Source organism: Myiozetetes cayanensis, unplaced genomic scaffold (genome assembly GCF_022539395.1).
Source record: "Myiozetetes cayanensis isolate MyiCay16 unplaced genomic scaffold, myiCay2020 scf2-11, whole genome shotgun sequence".
Lineage (NCBI taxonomy): Eukaryota > Metazoa > Chordata > Aves > Passeriformes > Tyrannidae > Myiozetetes > Myiozetetes cayanensis.
This window is the reverse complement of record NW_026087411.1, coordinates 54,601,438-54,621,717: the sequence shown is the minus strand read 5'-3', so window position 1 is coordinate 54,621,717 and position 20,280 is coordinate 54,601,438. Positions and strand designations below refer to the sequence as shown.

General features: G+C 43.6%; 1 protein-coding gene across 5 annotated transcripts in view; it reads right to left on the bottom strand.

Annotated features, from left to right (window-relative positions):
* HIVEP2 (HIVEP zinc finger 2) overlaps positions 1-13,487 on the bottom strand; it is a 139,973-nt gene extending 126,486 nt beyond the window's left edge. For all 5 annotated transcript variants that reach the window (XM_050316836.1, XM_050316835.1, XM_050316834.1 and 2 more), the window contains exon 1: positions 12,971-13,487. The gene's annotated coding sequence lies outside the window, so the exon portion shown is untranslated. The remainder of the gene's footprint in view (positions 1-12,970) is intronic.
* Between the last annotated feature and the right edge of the window lie 6,793 nt (positions 13,488-20,280).

Here is a 20,280-nt window from a genome sequence, read left to right as displayed (position 1 = left end):
GAAAGTTTTGTCTCCACAGTTACAAAAACAGTAAACTGGATTTCCCCAACTACTCCACAGAACACACCTCTGCTGATGCTGTTCCCTCCTCTTGTGCTGCAGATCTGGTATTGGCATACAGAAACAGTTTCCAGAACATGGGAACAGGCAGCCTAGCATGCCTGCTACCCCGAGGCACATGAAAACTAGGAGCTGCTGTTGCATGCCAGATGCTTGCTCACTGTTGTGTGCCTTACAGCAAATGAACTCAGAGTCTTCCAGCCACTCAGGCAAATAGGCAGGCAGGAGAGACCCAGATCAAAGAAGTACTAAGGGGTGCTCTGTTATGGTTAGGAAGGGCAATTAAGGTGCACAGCCCTCTCCTTCCAGCTGGCAAAGTCTCAGGTACTCAGGATTATATAGTAAGAATTTACTTCTGCCACTTCTGTTATTATTCATTAGGTATGTGTTATAGAGGTATCTGGCCTTTCCAGCCTTTGGTTGCATTATCACACCAAACACAGGCTTTAGGGCAAGGTCTGAGTTTTGTAAACCATACTTGGAAAGGCTTTGCTTTTGCTCTCTGTCACCAGCCCCAGAACAAATGACAGAATCGCAGATCCCTGGGCAATTAGGAGACCATACCTCGACTGGAGGGAATTCATGAGCCAACACATTATCACAGTTCTCATTAATAAAATAATAAACTGTGCAATTACAGTGTGTTGTACACATACCTCAGGGTATGCAGTAAGGCACAAATTTAGAAATGGAATGTTTCCAACAACCAACAACTTAAACCAGCAAGGATCCTTATCAAACAATTAGATTACTCAAGAACTACTCCAATAACTGGCCCTTTTTGCCCAGGGTTACGCATTCTAGAATCATGTCAAAAGCTTTCATTGAACTGGGCTTTTTCCTCTTCCTTTTTTATTTTGTTTGCATTATTAAAAAAAAAAAAAAAAAGAGAACAGCTCATCTCCCCTCTCATCCACCCACCAGGTGAGGTACAAGATTTTTTCAAAATTACATCTTAAAATGGGGAAGTGCAAAGAAAACCCTCATTATCAGTGGTAAGCTAATTCAGTTTGGTACTACTGGGCTACAGATAGAGAACTAGATACATAGGACAGGTAGGTTACACCAGAATGAAACCTCACAGTAGAACCTTGCAAACTTTTTGTATATATTGTAACTTTTTGTATATATTGTTTCAATATATTAGTATATATTGTTTCATCTTTTTTTGTTCCATCTGAACCATACCAGAAACAAGCAAAAACCACAAAAACCCCACTTTGAAATAAGGCCGTTTGAAATAAGAAGGTATCAACCCTTACTTAAAACAAAACAAAACAAAACAAAACAAAAAAAAAAGCAAACAACCAAAGAAACAAAAAAACCCAACCAAAAACCAAAACCAACCAAACAAACAAAAAACAAACAAAAACCCAACAACCCAGATATACTCAAACTGAAATGAAATGCAAACTTCTCACACTTTAATAATTCCAAACCCAGATAATGGGATTTCAGTGGGGAGACAAGCATACAGGACAAGTATACAGCTTTGGCTCCAAGCAAGCTCCTTTCTCATCTGTATTATAACTACAAATAATAATAAAAAATAGGTAAAACCACAGCTCTAAGCCACTGTCAGTTCCAACTCTTGCACCTAAGACTTCACATATTTTATATTCAAAGCACAGTGAAAGCACCTTGGGGTACACAATGTATCCTTTTCTGTCCAAATTACCTTATACCATCTGGCAACATAAAAATCATTTCTGTTGAGAGTGTTTTTTGTTGTAGATCTTCTCTGCCTGAAGTATCCAGAGGCTGTTTCCACGTAGGCAGTTTTTCCAACATTCTCACCTAGCATTACTATATCCAGTGAAAAGCAAACTTTGCATGCTGAAGGTTTCCATTTATAGGCTGAGACAGTCACGGGAGCACTACTGCAGCAGTACAAGTCCTATCTACAGCCGATGGCAAAATCCTGGCCTCACGAAAAAATCAATAACAGATTCCCATTCTGTACTTTTATTGGTAAGGATATGATCCAAAATTTTCATTTTATTCACAAGAGACAAAGCAGTTCATGTGGTGTCACAAGCTGTGTAAGGCACAGTTTAGTGTCATCTTCTCAGCTGTGGGGCACTGATTAGAAAACTGTGAGATGAGTACAAGATGATTTTGCGCTTGACACCAGAGAAAGTGAAGGTCAAGCAATACAATAAGTGTTAGCACGATGCAAGTGGTTTCTGTAATAGCTTTCATTTCCACCATCTATTTACACAGTTAGTCTGCTCATGGATTGACTTTCTGGTCACACATTTCTACAATCATGAGACCTGGCACCACTAGTTCAGCCAGGGTATGGAGGTGGGTGCCCCACAGAGCAGTGAGGGTTAACGAGCACCATGCACAGGGTGACTGCCAGGCACCACCAACAGGGCATCGAGGAATGATCCTTTAACCTTCTGACTAGACTGAGAGTGATATGACTATGTCCTTCAGAAGGAAGAGGATCTAAAAGGAATTCAAAGTGCTCTAACTCAGAAGGCAAACATCTTCATGGTCCAGCAAGACATGACCTTGGCTGAGTCAGTCACAGGCAGTTAAATGGGCCACGCTCAGTTACTGACCCTGCTGGCATCCTCATATCAGCAGAGCACCAGAACAGTGGATAACATTTCAGAAAGGTCACCTGGACAATTTTGATACCCACTGCACCAACGTGAAACCACAACAGTTCATCACAGAGAACTACGATGATTTTTTATCTGTTTAACAAATGTGGCTGTGTATATGCATCTATGTACACACTTGTGAAATAAATGCTAATACTCACACATAAATAATGCAAATAAGTTTTTTTATTTAAAATATTTTCTTTGATATTTAAACAACAGTAGAAGTTGAACCTACATTAAATCTAGGTTAAATCTTCCTCTCAGTGACAAACAAGCCAGATCTCCAACCATGAGCTCTCATGAAATTATTCCAGGTATACATATTATGAAGGAGACAGAACAAGACTAAAGGCAAAAGCTATGATAACAAATATGTGTACATGTATATATTTAGACATGTCTTCTTAAATATTTCTTCACACAATGTGACAAACTCCATCAATTTTCTGCTGTAATATGTTTATTTTTATGGGAAAGCATCAAAGCAGAAGCCAAAAAAAAAATGCCTTTCTGGCTGAGATAAAAACACAGGTGTAATTTCATTATCTGGATGTGACACTGTCTGAATTGTGTCATGAAACTGTGAAACATGGCTCTCTGTTTTCCAGTGTGTGAATCTGTAAATAGCCACCAAATCTATTTATTTCACTCTTGGCTCACCAGACAACCCACTTGACTGAGAAAGACTTAGTCAAAATTGGTTTCATTTATTCCCCCGCTTGTTATTTAAGTGGGTCGAACTATTGACCGGGATCAAATGATACTGCAAATAAATTAAATCAAAAGCATGCATAAGCAAATGTAAAGAGGAATACCTTCAAGCACTGAACAAGACAAGAATGCATTGTATGCTGTGTGTAAGCTATCTGTGGAGATGTCAAGCAATGGAAGCTACAGGATGCTATCACTGTATTCTAGATGGTGCCTTCTGTAGGACCTCAGTTCCCATCAGCACATGCTTGTACGACTTGCGACTGGGCAGGGATTTTAAAAGCTGTTACACCAAAATTCTTTAGGTTGAAGACAGCGTCAAAGGGGAACTTGATCTGATACAAATAACTTCCTGTAGGCAGTTATAATCCACTGTCAGTCACATTCAAACCTCCCCTCCCCATCTTATTCATCTTCCCCTCTAAGCCTCATCCTCAACCAGCATACATCCAAAATTGTGTATTTAACATCCAAGTTTTCTTCTTTAATTAACAAAGTTGTGAGTGAGAAAGAGAAAGAAAATTAAAAGGTTTCTCTCATAGTCACTCCATTTGTGGAAAATATGCTGCACTGAAGTTTTGGAGAGGTGTGCGTAAAGGAACTCCATCATCCCATGTGTCTTTCTCTTTCCTGCCATGCAGAGGGTGATCTGGGGAGCAAGGGAAGGAGAGTCAGGGTATATCTACTGAAAGCTACTTTGCCATTGCTACATAAGAATGAACAAAGACCCCAGACACAGCACTATAAAGCATCACACAGAGGACACAGGTCAAAACAAAGGTTCCTCTCCTTGTACATTCACTTTTCACAAGTGCATGTGTCCAGTCCAACCTCCTGTCACGGAAGGCTCAGATTTATCAACTGTGGATGATGAAATCTGTACAACCCAGAAGCAAAATAAGTATTTCCAAGGTGCCCTGTAAATGCACCTTGTCCTTGCTCCAAAAGAAAAATGTGGAGGACCTGATTCACTTTCATTCCCTTCTCTATTATTTTCTCACCTCTCTTCCAAGCCTGTTGATAAAAGTAACATATAGAGTGATTAAATTTTGCCCACAAAGAGATCACTAACTAATTTAATGGAATCACTGAACAACTATATGGTAAGTTTTCAACTATTAATGAGCTGAGCTAAAAAACAAAGCTGAGAAAATTAATGTACTATATGGCATCCTTTTACTGCCCAACATTTCACAGACCAAAGTCCTGTCAGTCCAAAGAAAGGTGCTATGGGAATCTTCATACTACTGTATATCAGTTCCAATTCACAACCTTACTTGTTTACAAAAAAATAGCTGACTCAAAATTGCCCTACTCATTACTCCAAATCATGTAGTAGTTTTACTAATGCATGGCTAACTCTGAAGTTTTTCACCAATGGTTAATACTACTCACTACATTAAATTAGGTCAAAGATGAGTACAATTCATGTACTTTTTAAACTAGTAATTAAGCAAATCAGAGATTAAAAATATATGATGTATCAAATGTGACAGATAACTTACTAGACCAACCTCACTGCCCTCTCCATCCCAACACCATACAAACCGACTGCTGCGGCAGCAGCACTGTATTTGGCATCACTCTAGCTCTACAAAAACCTTCCTGTGAATTTGTATTTCACCTACACGATTTCCTCCTCAAACATATTATATAAAGGTGCTATCCCTACACTTACCACAAATTTCCTCAGATGTATTAGTAACCTCTTGCTAAGCCTGTATCAAAATTCAACCGTACCTCACGAAATTAAATACATGTAGCATAACCATTATTTAAGCCTTAAGAAATCAAAAATTCTAGCCAAGCACCACTGTGAAAATATCCACTAACTTTCAGAGGGATTTTGTTACTATTGTAGGACCAAGCACAAAATAATGGAACACGCTGCAAGTTTTCTTTTACACAATTTTACTTGGAATGTTGGAAGAAATCATATTCATAGCTTTACAGAGATTTTACAGCAAAATATCTTTACTCAAAGAGCCTAGTATCACGACCTTGCCTGGTGATCAAAACAGACTATCATAACACACAGCTTCAAGTTGTCCAACTTTATGGTCTCATAGTTCGTAGATTAATCCTACTTTTTACTAAACTGTAGAAACTTTTATTGACTTAAACAGGTTAGAGAATTTGGCTGAAGGAGTCCATGAATGTCCTGCCAAAGATAAATACCTTTTTCACTAAAGAACTATTTTATCTCAGACTAATGCAGTTAAAAGACTTTTCGTAAGCAGCTTCAGAAATTATGTTCATAAACATAACTGATTTTAAAAGGGAGAAAGTCAAAATTAGTTCATCTCTATTGTTACAGAAAAACATGAATTGCACTTGATTTTATTTTCTAAAACATTAACAATTCAACTCTCACGATGAATCAGTGTTTCACAGGTGCCACAGAGGACTCAGGTGAACACTGTCAGCATGCATAAATGTCAGCTGACCGTGAGCCTGCACTACTCTCTAGAGCATCTCATTTTCATTGCTAATGCTTTTGCAGAAAGAAAGAAAACCATATTAAGACCTCACAAATATTGGCAGGTTAGAGCAAATAAAGATATTATTTTTCAGCTAACTGAACTATTTATTTTAGCTGTCTTTGAAAGACAAGGAACATAAAACTCCACATACTTTTAGAACTTTTGTAAGCAGACTACACTCAAAATGAACTACACTGACCTATGAAGACTGTTAATAGATGCCAGCAAGTTAGTCTCTGTTGAATACTGACTTTGGTATAAACTAAATAGTTTTTGCTCTAACTAAATAGTGTCACGTCTTGTTGTCAAGGAAGGGTAACCTCGGTTATTATTTCATACTATTCTTTCTTGACACAATACACATGTTTTCTTTTAATAAAAGCCACAAACACAAAATGCATAAATACACAGATTAGGTCATTTATCTTATTTAAACAAACAACAACAACAACAAAAAATACAACAATATGCAAGACAATCCCACTGTCTAATAAGACTAATTTCGAAAATACTGATTCTGTGCCATTAGATGTTTTTTAAACATAATGTTCCTTTCTGCCTAAGCACAGATATTACTCTATGGAAAAACTGCTCACTAAATAATATTATTTCAACAAAATTCTGTGATATTACATCATATCCTACACTGTGCAATTAGACTTTTCTTTCAGCTTCTTACATTTCTTTCTAGAAAACATCCAGTATTACTCCATATTCATAAATCACTTGATAAGGAGTGCACCCAAGCTCTGACAGTCAACCACCAAGCCAAGAGGAAAATTCCAGGCACATTTGGGTGTGGAGAAGTTGGGAGGACTAAGTTAGGCCAGTCAGCGCAGCAACAATACTAAGCTCTGTAGCCACAAAAGTCTAAACTTCACTATAAATTACAGAAAATAATCTGGGGGGTTTCTGCTTTATTTTTTTTCAGGACTATTTTCTTATGAAGAGGGTCAAACTCTATTTTATTGCATTACCTTTAAAATGTCACCTGACTGTAATTTCAATTCCCTTTAGCTCCTCTAGTTTTTACTTTTCTACTCAACTGAACTATACATGCAAATTTTTTAACTGTTTTTCTTTGTATGGAATTTCCAATAAACTACTACCTAAAAAAGAAACTTTTTGTAGCAATCAAACCTTGAATTCCTCCTGTATGACACAACAGCAATTAAGGCATGCCTTTCAAAAACTACTGTACCTCCTTTTTTTCCCCCTTTTTGCAGCTTACATAAATCAGAGATTTTAGCCAGATCTGCAGCAGTTTTATTACAACCTACTTACACTGCAATGAAGTGAATCTGTTTAAGAACAGATTATTTACAAATTATTTACAAATTTTTTTTCTTGCAGGATCAAATTTCTTGTATATGAGTTGCACATTAGGACAGAACTGTCAATTACATGAAAAAAATAAAACAATAAAATGATTTTCTGTTAAACAGAAACTGAGGTGCAACCTAACAAACCCCTGTGTGCATGAAGTGGCCATAAACTCATTATCTACTACATTATTATATTACTTGTGGTTTCTATGTCCCTTTTAGAAAGAACTTTTTTGTTGAGTCCAAGTCTACACTGACAGAGATAGAATGTGCACAAACAAACATGGAATTAAGGATGTTATCGCTATACAAACTAGTCGTATCAGCACAACCATGTACCAGGGGAATTTACATCAGATAATTAAATCCACATTTTTGCACTGTATTACTTTAAGAAAGTACTACTATCTAAGTGGTACATTTTTGGGTAGGTATGCCCTGAGACCCCCATCCACAGAAAGTGGAGGGAAAAAAAGCATGCACAGTTTTTTGTTTATTCAAGTAAAAGGCAATATTCAGGTTCAAAAAAACATTAAAAGAGGCCCATCGAGGGCAGAACAAGGAAATACAGAAACATAAGCAAAATTACAAACAAAACCAGTGTGGTCCACACTCCACTGCTATTACCCTGGCATACAGAGAACAGAGTGAGTATTTTGCAGATGTACAAAATGTGCCTGAAAGACAGATGAAAACGAGCACACAGAATCCACAATACTTCCTCAGAGCAAGAAGAAACTCTCATGTTTAGACTGTCTCAATGATGGCAAGAAATTAATTGCAAGAGAATAAAACAAGGCAAGAGACTTAACTTGACAGACAAAATTGCATACGGTACTTGCACCTCTTCTGATTATTCTACATTGGTGATTTGGAAACACTGTATCAGATTGTTTCCCCTACCCATATCCTCTCACACCTTTTCCATGCTCACAGTTTTGCCAGAGAGATTTCTCAGGTACTAATCTTACTGGGGGAAACCTACTACAGATGAGTAGTTAGGGCAAAGTCAATTGTTTAATCTATGAGTAAAGGTTCAGAATACTAAAATGAGATGCACATGGTGTCTGCCACTTATTATTTCAGTTTAAAAAGAAAAAAAAAAAGATATGTTTACACTATTATTTATTAATGTCCAAATAGGGGTTTGCTAATTGACTGTCAGGAAAAAACTTCTAGCACTTCTATTTACAATGTATCTCTTCTCTCAGGTTGTCAGACCAGCACTTTTACAAGTCCAAATTTCACTTGAGAATGAAGAATATGGCCCCAATGAACTGCTTTTTAATATTTACTGCTGAAATAGGGTAGTTGTTGCAAAGCCTTATAAAAGTTGTTCAGGTACACAAAAAAAAACAAAATTGTACAAAGCTGCTATTTCCTATCAAAATGGCACAGCCAGCTTGAAATTTTCATTCTTCTGTGATAATCTGTGTTACTTTATTTAAATGTAGCATCCAAAATTACTGATTGAAACACGTGAAAAATACTAATCTCCATTTTTCATCTAGCTTATGCTTCCCTTTGCTGTTTCTTCACTTCTTTAAGAACTGTTAGATAGTTCCTTTTATTGAAGAGAAAAAAAAACAAAAAAACAACACCAAACAAATGGTTAAGCTACAGGAGAAAGGCAAATAACTTAAAGAAATATTTAATGTGAAACATACTACTTCAGAGATGCTGTTTAAGAAATCTTAAGAAAAAATAACCTGCCTCTTTAAAAAAAAAAAAGGTTTCCTCATAACTTATCAGACGTTTTTCAAATAACAAGGTATGCAGCCTTTACATTCAATGCTTTATTCAACTCCCAAAAGTATTAGCAATTAACTCTTCCTGAAGTCTTTAACCCATCAGGCTAATACTAAGTATGTATTCCTCCTGTTCGGAGGACCAATAATTTAAAGACACACACTGACAGATTCAGCTCTTCTCAACATCTGAGGTAAAATGGATAAAATACTTTCTCCTTATCCTATGTGAAGGCCATTGACGTGATGAACCAACTTCTGATGGGCATGATTTATCATGGGACCTAAGATAGAGAAAGTTAGTACTCAGCTCTTGCAGTTTACCTGCCATTCTTAGGCAGAATCGAGCAAGAACTACATGGAAGTAGTACTTGCTAAGCTCTGCTTACAGAGCTGGATAGATACCTATCAATATAACTCACCACCACCTATTACAAAGCCCCACCATATTCAAATGTGAAAGATGGTGTGCCATATTTCATAATCCAGGTCACATTACTGTGACTTCTACATTACTACGACTTGTATACTCCACAGTAATACTCTTAAATAGCAAGCATTCTTCTCTTTGATGTGTAAGTATTGCAGTATTTCACTAAGTAAACCACTTCTACCAGGCACACAGCTCAGCTCCTGTATTCCCACTACCCAATATGGTTAAATTACAAAAGCAGTAACAGTAACTGCTCCTGCTCTGGACCCAGAAATGACGAGCAGAGGGACATGCAAAACTGCAGTCACTACTTTCACTTCTGCTTAAATCCAATACACCTTAATTCTTTTAAAGACAAGCATCTAAATAAATGAATAAACAAAGAAGTTTGGCAAAATGCTCAACAATAAATGTCCTGCTTTAAAAATGTTATGTGTCCTGCTTAGTTACAAACACACAGGCCAGTGCCATAAGTTTGCTCACATAACTGAGTAGAGCCAGTGGTATTAGAAATAGTTAAAAGTCAAAAAAGAATAGCCTTGTAGGGTGCCACCACATAAACTAAACATGATATACTGCCAAACACTCAAGTAGACACATGTACCATTATTCAGCAAGGACCACATGAATGCATATGGCTCTCTGTTTTGTCTTCATAGTAACAAGAAGGTTTGTAAACAGATCTCACATATGAGGCAATCTAGTCACTTGAGAATCTAAAAATCTGCCTTTATAAAGCAGCATTCTGCACTGTTGCCACACAATTGCACTTAGATACACAATTAAGAGTCCTCTACATTTGTGCTTTGGGACAAGTGCTGCTCAATTTTATTCCAATCCATAGCAGTGAGGTTTTAACACGTCACCTCAGCCAGGATGTATGTAACTGCTATGCCCAACAGCCATTGGAAAATAATATCAACACAAGAGACTACAAAACATTAAAAATGTGGATTATTTAATCAAAAAAAGTAACAACACACTGAATCTGCATCATACCACTGCTGCCTTTGCACAGCTGAAAACCACAGTAATCTTAAATGCATTTGCAGATGACAGTAGAAACTTCATAAAACTCACATGGAAAAACCCTCTCAGCCTATTCTACAATACTAATTTTTTTCGAAAAATGAGACGAAGCAAAAAAAAACAAATGAAGAAAGTTTCAGATAATCCATACCTGAAGTTTCAGAAGTATCTCCTGACTGGAAGGATAAGGAAAGATTTAACATCTAACTGTAAATACATATAACCCCCAGGTTATACTGTATCTATCTAAATATGTCCACATGCTGCAAACCTAAGAGGCAGAGACTCTCCTATCTTTAAAAAACAGATGCACTTTTTTAGCATGTCTGCATATCATTTTCACTATCAAAATATTGAGGATTCCGCAGCACATCCTGATAACCTGAGGATCACATTCCTCTGGCAGTCAGTGGTAATCCCCAACAACAGAATATAAAATTGGGCCCGCTGAATTTGTACCTTGTTAGACCAGTAGTTCTTTTAATTTAGTAATTACTATAATTACCCGGTGTCCCCAGAACTCCTGATGATGGTGACCAAAGCTCCCTTGCGCTGGGAGCTGCGTGAACACACACCTGCACTTACAGCTCTGGGGAACAGAGAAGCACAGACCTAAACAGCAATGCCTCTCTTTTGCCACCCTGACCACTTCATTTACTTATTTCGTAATAATTCTTAGTATAAACTCATGGGGGAATGTAACACCCTTGAATAAGTAAGCATAAAATGCTTTATGCCCCCTCTCTTATTTAATAATGTACAAAAAAAAAGAGGTTTTATATTAAAGTTGGCTTCATTTTAAAATGAGAAAAAGAAAAATATTTAGATAAATATTTCTGCTGAAACTCATTAGTATTTCTGTTGGTTTAATTTAAAAAGGTATTTAAGAATTACTGTCTAAAAAAACTCCAACACTTTAATGTTTCGGTAGAAGTTTCATTTCTGCATCTACCATGTAAAAAAAAAAAAAAAACAAACCTGGGAAAAAAAAAAAGTTTGACCATTAGTGCCAACTAATAAGAAAAACAGAACCCTTTTCCGGGAAATTAAGCTCTGATGAGTTTTATCGTTGTCCCGGGGCGAGCCCCGGCCGCCTGCCCACGGAGACAAGGCGTGCTGGCCAGCGGCCGGCCGGGACCCGCAGGGCCTCCCGCCGGCTTCCCCACCCGCGGGCCGGAGCTCCTCGGGGCACCCACCACCTGGAGCACAGACATCATTACCCTCCTTCCCCGCCGCTCCCTCACGCGGGGGAAGGCCGTGCCGCAAGCCAGCCCTCGACAGGAAGGTCGGAGCGGGCTACGGGGCATCATCACCCGGGATAACCCGGGGCTTTCCCCCCGCCCCCCCCCCCCCGCCCCGCTTGACCCCGACGGCGGGGACACGGCGGGGCCGCGGCGGGGCAGCCCTTCGCCCCTGCCCGCCTCCCGGCGCGGAGCCGGCGTGCGGCGGTGTATCCTATGCGATATCCTATGCGACAGGCGCGGACGTGCCGCTTACATAATCCCCGCCGGCCGCACACGTACCCCGCATTACATAAGGGATCGTGCCCCCGCCGGCCCCCGCGGCAGCCCCGCCGCTGGGCGGGGGGACAGAGGGAGGGAGGGAGGGAGGGAGGAACGCGGCGGCGGCCCCGGCCGAGCCCCTCGTTAACCCCCTTCCTGTGGCGTTTACACGTCATGGAACATTCCCGGAACGGGCCAACGTCCCACCCACTTCAGGGAACAGTCACCGCGGCGCAGCGCGCACACGCACTCACACACACGCACCCCCGGCGCGGTGCCGGGGCTCCCCGCACACACACAGGACCCCCGTGCCCGGCGCCCCCCGCAGGGACGCGCTGGCAGCCGGAGCCAGACCCCCTGCCTCCGCCGTCCTGCCCGCCACCGCCGTGCCGGGTGGCCCCGGGCGCCACCCCCCCCGGATGGAGCCCCCCCGCCTCCCGCTCCCGGGGCGCCGGAGGCCGCGGAGAGAGCCCCGCCGGGGCGGCCCCCCCGCGGGCGCCTCTCCCCGGCGGTGACCATGCCCATTCCCCGCCGCAGGAGGGGATTACGCAAGGCAGCCTGCTCCTCATCTGCATACACTTACAAGCCGGGTATTCCCCACATTTCCTAACGGCGTGTCACCGACAAAGGCCTGTCCCCGCCGCGTCCCCCTCCTGCGCCGGCTCAGCGGGAAGGGCCGCCGGCCGTGGTGCCCCGGGGACGGTGCCGGTGCCTGCCAGCGCCCAGAGCCACCACCACAGAGGTGACTTACCGGTCCGGTGGTTTTACAGCCTCACCGGCTTCCCCCGCCGCCTTGCCCTCCATTTACCCCCGCACCCCCGGGCGCCCAGAGCGGCGCTCGGAGCGCCGGCCACAGACCCCGCGGCTCAGCCAAGCGCCCTCTCTGCCGCGGCCCGACCCCCAGCCCCGCGGCGCCCCGCACCCGAGACAGGCAGCCGCCGGAGTGCCCCCCGCCGCCGGCAGCCGCCCCGCAACCACACCGGCTGTCAGCTGGTGCCAGTGACAGGGGACGACCGGCGGGTAGGGAGGAGGGGGTGCCCGCAGCAGCCGCTGCTGCTCACCTGGGAAGTCACCGAGGAGGAAGGAGGGAAGCCCTCCCGGTGCCCTTGTTGTTGTTGTTGCTGCTGCTGCTGATCCCGCCGGGCGCTCGTGTTGCTCCTTTGCTGAGGGCTCGCCCGGAGTGAGGCGGCTCGCGGTGCTTCTTTATATATAAAGACAGACAAGAGATATTCCAGCGGCCAAGGGGCGCCCGCTTCACGCGTTTATCTTAAGGCAGGTCATTCCTCTCCCTCTTTTTGGAAAGGCTCATCACCATCTCCCTGACAGTGGCGGAGGGGCTGGTGTTGCACGGGGGAGAGAGGCGGAGGCCCGGGAGCCGCAGCCCGCCCTGGCCGCGGCGGGAGGGAGCGCTCCGCGCTGCAGGCGGCTCCGCTGGGCTATTCCTGGCACCACTTCCCAGAACAGAAGTTACAGGGCGGCGAGCGCGGAGCGAGCGCGGGGAGCGCGCCTCCCGTGACGTCACCGGGTCCCCCCGCGCGGCGGCGGGGAGCGATCCCGGAGCGGGCGGTGGGCGCTGCCCGCCCCCTGTGCCCGTGCCCGGGGCAGAGAGGGCCGGGAGCACCGCGCGCCCGGCCAGGGCAAGGAGGCAGGGCCTCGGAGGGCGAAGCCGCGGCCTCCCCCCGCCGGCGGAGATCGCCGCTCCCCTCCCCCTCCCCGCCGAGGGAACTCCCAGGAGAGCCAGTCCCGGCTTGCCGTGCGCAAGCCGCGCGTCCTCCCGTCCTGAGAATTTCCTCCGAGGACGCGGGATCCTCCTGCCCCCTCCCCTCCCTCCGCTTCCTTTTGCTCCCTCCCCCGGCCCCTCCGCCCCGTCGCTCTCGCCTGGCCAGGATCACGTTATCTGTCAGGGAGAACAATACACCGCCGGGGCTCCCCGTGCCCGCCGCCGGCCCCGGCTGCACAGCGGAACCGGGGTCTCCCGCGGGCGGGGGCCACTCCGACTCTAGCACATGGCCCCGGAGCAGGGGGCACGCAGCGGACCGGCCCGGCGGGGCTCGCTGCCGCCCCGGGGGACAGGGAGCCCTCCCGCCGCCCCGGGCTGTGCCGCAGACACACGCATCTATTGCGACACCCGCTCGCCGCCGGCTCCGCGGCCGAGCCGAGCGTAGGGAGCACAGCGCCTTCCCCGGGAGCGGCCGCGCCGACGGGAAGGCGGGCGGGGGCGAGGGGCGGCCGCGGCCCCGCGCCGGGTAACGGGGATCCCGCGTCCCCCGCCGCCGCTTACGGGGCTGCCCGCGGCCAATGGGGGCCCGCACCGCCCGGCGGCGGCGGGCGGGGCTCGGCCAAGCCGGGGCCGGTGGCGGGGCCGCTCTCCCGCAACAGCCGCCGGCCCCGGAGCCTCCCCCCGCACCCCGGGACAGAGGCGCCTTAGGGGAAATACCGTCCGGTGGGGCGAGGCGGTGCTCGCACTTCCTGGGAGCATCCCACCGCCCTCCCGCGGTGGTCGGGAACCCACCACCGGTGGTCGGAGCTGTCGCTTAAGCAGGACCCGGCTCAGGTCTCGCACCGACACATGCACCAGGTCCTGCCGCTGACACTAGCTTTGCGTTAGTTAAACCTGGGCGCGGTTACGGGGAACAGCGTTTGTATTCCTGAGATTTGCCACGGATGCTTGGAGGGTGAAGCCCATCGAGCTCGTTCCCTCTCCCGGCCGCTCCGGCAGCGCGGGTGTCCCTTCCCTGGCCTCGCCTGGTTTGACTTTGCCGTGGCACCGGCGCCCGTTGTTTTGGCTTTGCCGTGGCACCGGCGCCCGTTTGACAGGAGATTTTCACTTAATTTTCCAGAACAAAATAATTTTCTTTTGGGGAAGCCGTACAGCCGCATTTGCAGGCTACCGTAAGTTGATTCGAAGTGATACCAACTCGCAGCGCCGTCACTGTGACATTGGAAGTTATACTGGCACCTGAGATTATTGCTTTTACTGACATCAAAAAAGAAATCAGCCTCGTGAATGAAAAGAAATAAGTTTATACATAAATCCTGAGAGCACTGGTACTTATGACAAATGCCAGGGCAAATAAAATCATAATTTCATAATTTTAGTAGCTAAGAATTTTAAGTCGTTCCTGCAGCTTTTAGGGACTAACAACCGTTCAGTGCTCAGAGTTGGCAATACAGAGACACAGAATCTATTAATAAAAATCCTGTCATCCTACTGTGATCCTTGGTACCTTGCTGACTTTGGTGGCCTCTGAGTCAGGTTCACAGTGCTTCATTGTGCTCAATCCAGGAGGTGCAGGAGAGTCCTGCAGTCCTCAAGTGATAGGGGCACAAGTATCTCATGTGATCATAATTTTGTGATAAATTATGACTTCTGCTACATAAAAGACTTGCTCCTACAAGAGTGTTCAATACTAAAAGGACTGAAAAAAGGGTTGCTTGCTCCTTTTTAGGTATGTGAGCATGTCTGTCTTCTTGATTTCAGTATGATATGTGATACTGTCATTCCTGACACTGAGTATTGTTTGACTGAAATTATTCTGTCTGAGCAAACATATTGACTTTGGGCTTGTGATCTTTATTTGATGTCATGTCAGAAGAAGTCAATGGGAGATGGGAGTGCTTGGGATTTGTTTTAAATTGAGGTTTTCCCATCCTGCTGCTTTCCACAACAGCTGCATTTACCTTTGCCTCAAAATGATGGCTGCCAGTATCTTCCTCTCTGGGAGGCTGCAGACTCCTGTCCAGCACCTTTGACTTATTGCTGCATGCCCAGCATTCTCAGCTTCTCTCCTCCCTCTCACAAGACTTGAGAAGTTCATTTTTATTGTCACAGAGACCAGCCCACAGAAGGTTCAGTGCAACACGGTTCAGTGTTCAAAATAAGTTTATTGATAGTCATTCTGAAAGCAAAGTAAAAAAATGTTTCTCCATAATGCTTTTCAAAACAAGGGGTTTTTTCCAGTTATGTTAGTTATCTCAAGAAGTTATACTATGTGTCCTTTCCCACGTTCTCTTAGTATTGCAGCATCTGAGGCATAGCCATTTCCTTCATTGTGGCTCTACAAGGTATATGCCAGAGCTACAATTCTTTGGCACTTTGGTGTTTCCAGGGAAAAGAATGAAGCTACACATGTGCTCAGAAACCCTGACTGTTGTACAAAATTGGTTTGGCTCAAGCCCCAGAGCAAATTTTGAAAAGCTGTACAACTAGCAGCTGCAAGGGTGCTTCGCTTGGAGGAGATACTCCAGCCAAAGAGGCAGGGAGGTCTTTGCATGGTTCTGTCAGCCCACTCCCCCTTTGTGCACAGTTGTAGGGTAATGGGTGTAACTGAGTAAACTGACCTTCATCCCTGACCGACATCCCTTTCCCCTCCCACAGGGAGCATGAGGCAGGAGCACTGTCCCTCAGAGGGACTGCAGCTGGGACGCCTGGGTAGTTTTCCCCCCAGACTCCTGCCAGTGACTCCACAGAGAAGCAGCAGACACCTGAATCACTTTCTCTCGCCTACTCGTGGCAACAACATAACTTAATAATGATGTCCTTGCATCATACCGTCCTACCATTTCCATCTAGAATTTTTTTTTTTTTTTACATTTACATCCAGCATTTAATAAAACTATCACTCTAACAAATTAGGAAGAGAACTAAGGGAGTTCTTAGATGTGAGATTTACAGCTGTTATTTAAATACAGATTTTGCAGATTCATCAGAAAAAAAGTCATTCTTGCTGATTGGAAAGCACCTTGGCCATCACAGCTGCTGCTCACAGCAAACACAATACAGAATGATAATATTCAGCAATGATGTTCACAGATTATTGAGCACTATAAATTATTATGAAAATTTGGTTTGATCTCAGAACATACAGAATCCATCGGTTTTGTAAATTGTGCTGCTCCCAAAGTAGATAATAGAAAGCATTACATAATTTTTCTATAATAGAGCAGTTGAATTGGAATGTTAAATAACCATTCCTAAAATAACTAACAATTTTAAAGCAATTCATCCTTTCTTTCGTGGGAAAAAATTACTTTGTCCCCAAACCTGTACCCACAAGCTCTTTACTATTCTTCACAAACTTGTTACAGATAGAGCTGCAGCAAGAGACAGTTCCTTTATATAAGGCATTGATACTATCTATTGATTTCAGTGAGAGCAGTGTAAAGCAAAATGGACCAAATGTATCCAATTTTCTTAACGTCTCAGAGAGTAGGACCGCATAACAAAATCAGTGGTGTTATTTTGCTGTTTAGATCCTCTTTCTTAAGGTTTAAGTGAGAAAATCTATGGAAAACTGTTTGGGAATGGCTTTCTTCATAAATAAACAAATACTAATAGTTTTCTATCAATGTTGCTTAAAACTCATTGTGCTTATTTATGTTGGAGCTTCTTCCCATGTTCCTTCTGTCAGTTTCCTGATTGCCTGGACTGTAATATCTTCTGCTGCCTTTGCCCTTTCTGGCCCCACCACTGCCTTTTCTAACTCCCTTGTTACATTCAGTGCTCTTTGCGCTTACTAGTAAAACTGCAAGATGCTCGGGGCTGGCTTTCCAATGCTGGAAGAGCACTGTCCTCCTCTTTGGAAGACCTGCTCTTTCTCCCCTCATCACTGAGAGAAGGGCCCTGAGCTGGGTGCTGGGTGATGAATAGCCAGCAAAGGTGAGGGTCCAGGCCACCAGCCCTTCCTCAGGAACTCACGGAGAGCCTGAAGGGGCAGACCCAGCAGCTCTGGGGCTGGGAAAGAGCATGAGAAGGGAAACCAATATGGATTCAAAATAGTTGACAAGAGTCCTGAAAGGGCTGAATTTGTCTCCTGCTTTATTTTGGATGTCAAATGCATCCCAAAATCCACTTGAAGAGCAGTATTAATTCAGGTAACTGATTTTATTTTGAGAGATACCTACCTTCTACTGACCATCTCAAGCTCTTCTTCTCAGAGATAGCTAGCAGATAAGAGTTTCACATATAATTTAATCATTTGATACCATAAAATATATTTTCAGCCACAGCGTTCCTCTTTCCCATTTGTACATACTGCTTTCATTTTGCCTAAGTGCCATCTTATTGTATGAGAAAAGAGATTAAGACATTGCCAGTTCACCCTCTCAACACCTCATCCTATGTGTTCCTTGAATCCAGGCTGCTCTATCTTGTTTGTCTACTCTCCTACGTAAACAAGGGTAATCTTTCCTCATAGGGGAGTGTGCCCGTGACTCCTCCGCACAACACAAAGGAGTCACAGCGAAGCACTTCTTTATCCACAACAGCTTCAAGCTCATACAATACCAAATGGTGTGAAGGAGCAAGGAGCCAAGGTGGTTAAATCGAGCAATCGTGTGTGTAAATAACTCTGGTGGAGGGCCCAAAGAAAGGGGAGTACTATTTGCCTGGTAATGAACAAATGGCTATATTTCCTGAAGGAAAAACATTTTTCTACTATATTGAGCTTTCCTCCAAAAAAGAAAAAAGAAAAAAAAAAAAAGGAAGAAGAAAGTGATTTTCTCCACATAAAGTATTTCCAGATGCAGAACTAACATGCTGTGTGCATCAACAGCTTGATAATAACATGTCATCACTTGGCCTTGAAAGGGGCGGGAAAATGAAAAAGGCAGAATTTTCTGAAATTATGCCCTTTCATGGGAACATTTTTTAAAGCCCATGAATCCTGGGAAAATATTTTTAAATAAAATTTGATTATTTTTACTTATTTCCACTTTTTTCACAGATAATTAGCCAGCCAAAGAGGAAAATCTACAATGCCAACCAGAAACTCAGTCAAGGGATTATGTGCACTTCTTATGTGAGATAAACAAACCCTGTAAGTGCTATAGCCAGATTCTCTTTGATCATCCTTTTTGATATCACAACCCAATTAAGTTTTTGAAACACCCTTACTTTTAGGCACTTGGAAAAAAATATATTGCCCTGTTACAAGTGGGGCATGTTACCAGGCACAGATTATTTCTCTTTAAATAAAAAGTATTAGCTCCTACATATTTTGTATACTGTACTTGGTTCTTCCCCCCCCTCCCCCCAGCTTGCCCCATTTTTTCTAGGAACAACTGAAGTAAGGGCCTGCCAAAGGCATGGCATGATTTAGCAACTTCGGAGTTATATATAACCTGAACAATTAAGCGACTTAATTTTCTAAAAGCTTACCTATTTATATCCCCATTGGACTTCGTAGCCTTTCATTTAGCACTCTTCTCAAATAGGCAACTTTAAATTTTGCGTCATCTTCCAATTCAAAGAAACCTCTAGTTCTTCATGCATAGAGAATTTCATGTATGGGCTGGAGGGAGCAGAGGGGCACACCACTCTGAGTAGTGAGCAATGACAAATTGAAAACAGAGTAAAGGAAAAGATATTGACATCTCAAAATGGCAGGGGGCTCTTTGCATGAGAAAACTGGCATTAACTAAGTTGCAGCTATCTAGAATTTGACCATATTATCCTATCACCTTTATTCCTCTGGCACATGTCACGGGAACCTTCCTAACCACATTGGTTGCCCTCCTGGTTTTGCATCTCTGGAATCTTCCCACAGGCAAGAGCCCCAAGCGTTCTGTAAATATCTCCCTTCACAATTGATTGAGAGGGAAGTGTGCCACCTACTGAAGGGCCTCGGCCACTTTCTATATGTCTTGGATTTAATCTTAAATTCTTTCCCATTTCTGAACTTTCCAGGCCTTCATACTACTGATTTGAATTAGAAATTAGTCTTTGGTTTAGGAAAGTTTCTAAACTCAGCAACTGGAAGGTCATGACTATGGACACAAGCAAATGTAATCCAGGCTGGTTCCATCTAATTCATGTGTAAGCAGCATAATCTGATAAGTTTTCTGTCTGAAAGCAAGTATGTGTTACCGCTACATCGCTACTTTTTGCCAGACATGGAATAAATATCAAGAATTCTCTCTATAACTGTACAAAAAATTAGATTTGGGGATAATCAGTAAAATATATGGATGTGTTGGCCATACTGCCATACATGATATTTGCAGTTTAGGTATTAGTTAGGCATTTTTAACAAATGAGTGAACGACTTTACTGCCAGGTAGTAGTTGCCTCTGATGGTATGCTTTGTTCAGTTCATCATTCAGTTGAACAAGCTCAAAGGAAACTTTACACAGTTGCTGTCATAACTTGTTTGACACACCTAGAGAGTGTCCTTTGGTTACCTGTGTCTCATGCATTGAGTTATGCATGCACAGGAATGCATCATTTTGGCTACCAAAAAAGTCGAAACAGATGTCAGTGTTGTTTCAACTGTTGTAATACTGGATTATAAATAAATATTTTTAAGACCAATTGCTTTTATTAATATCCACAGAACTGCTTAACTGAAAAACTTTTAGCTTTGAGGCTCAT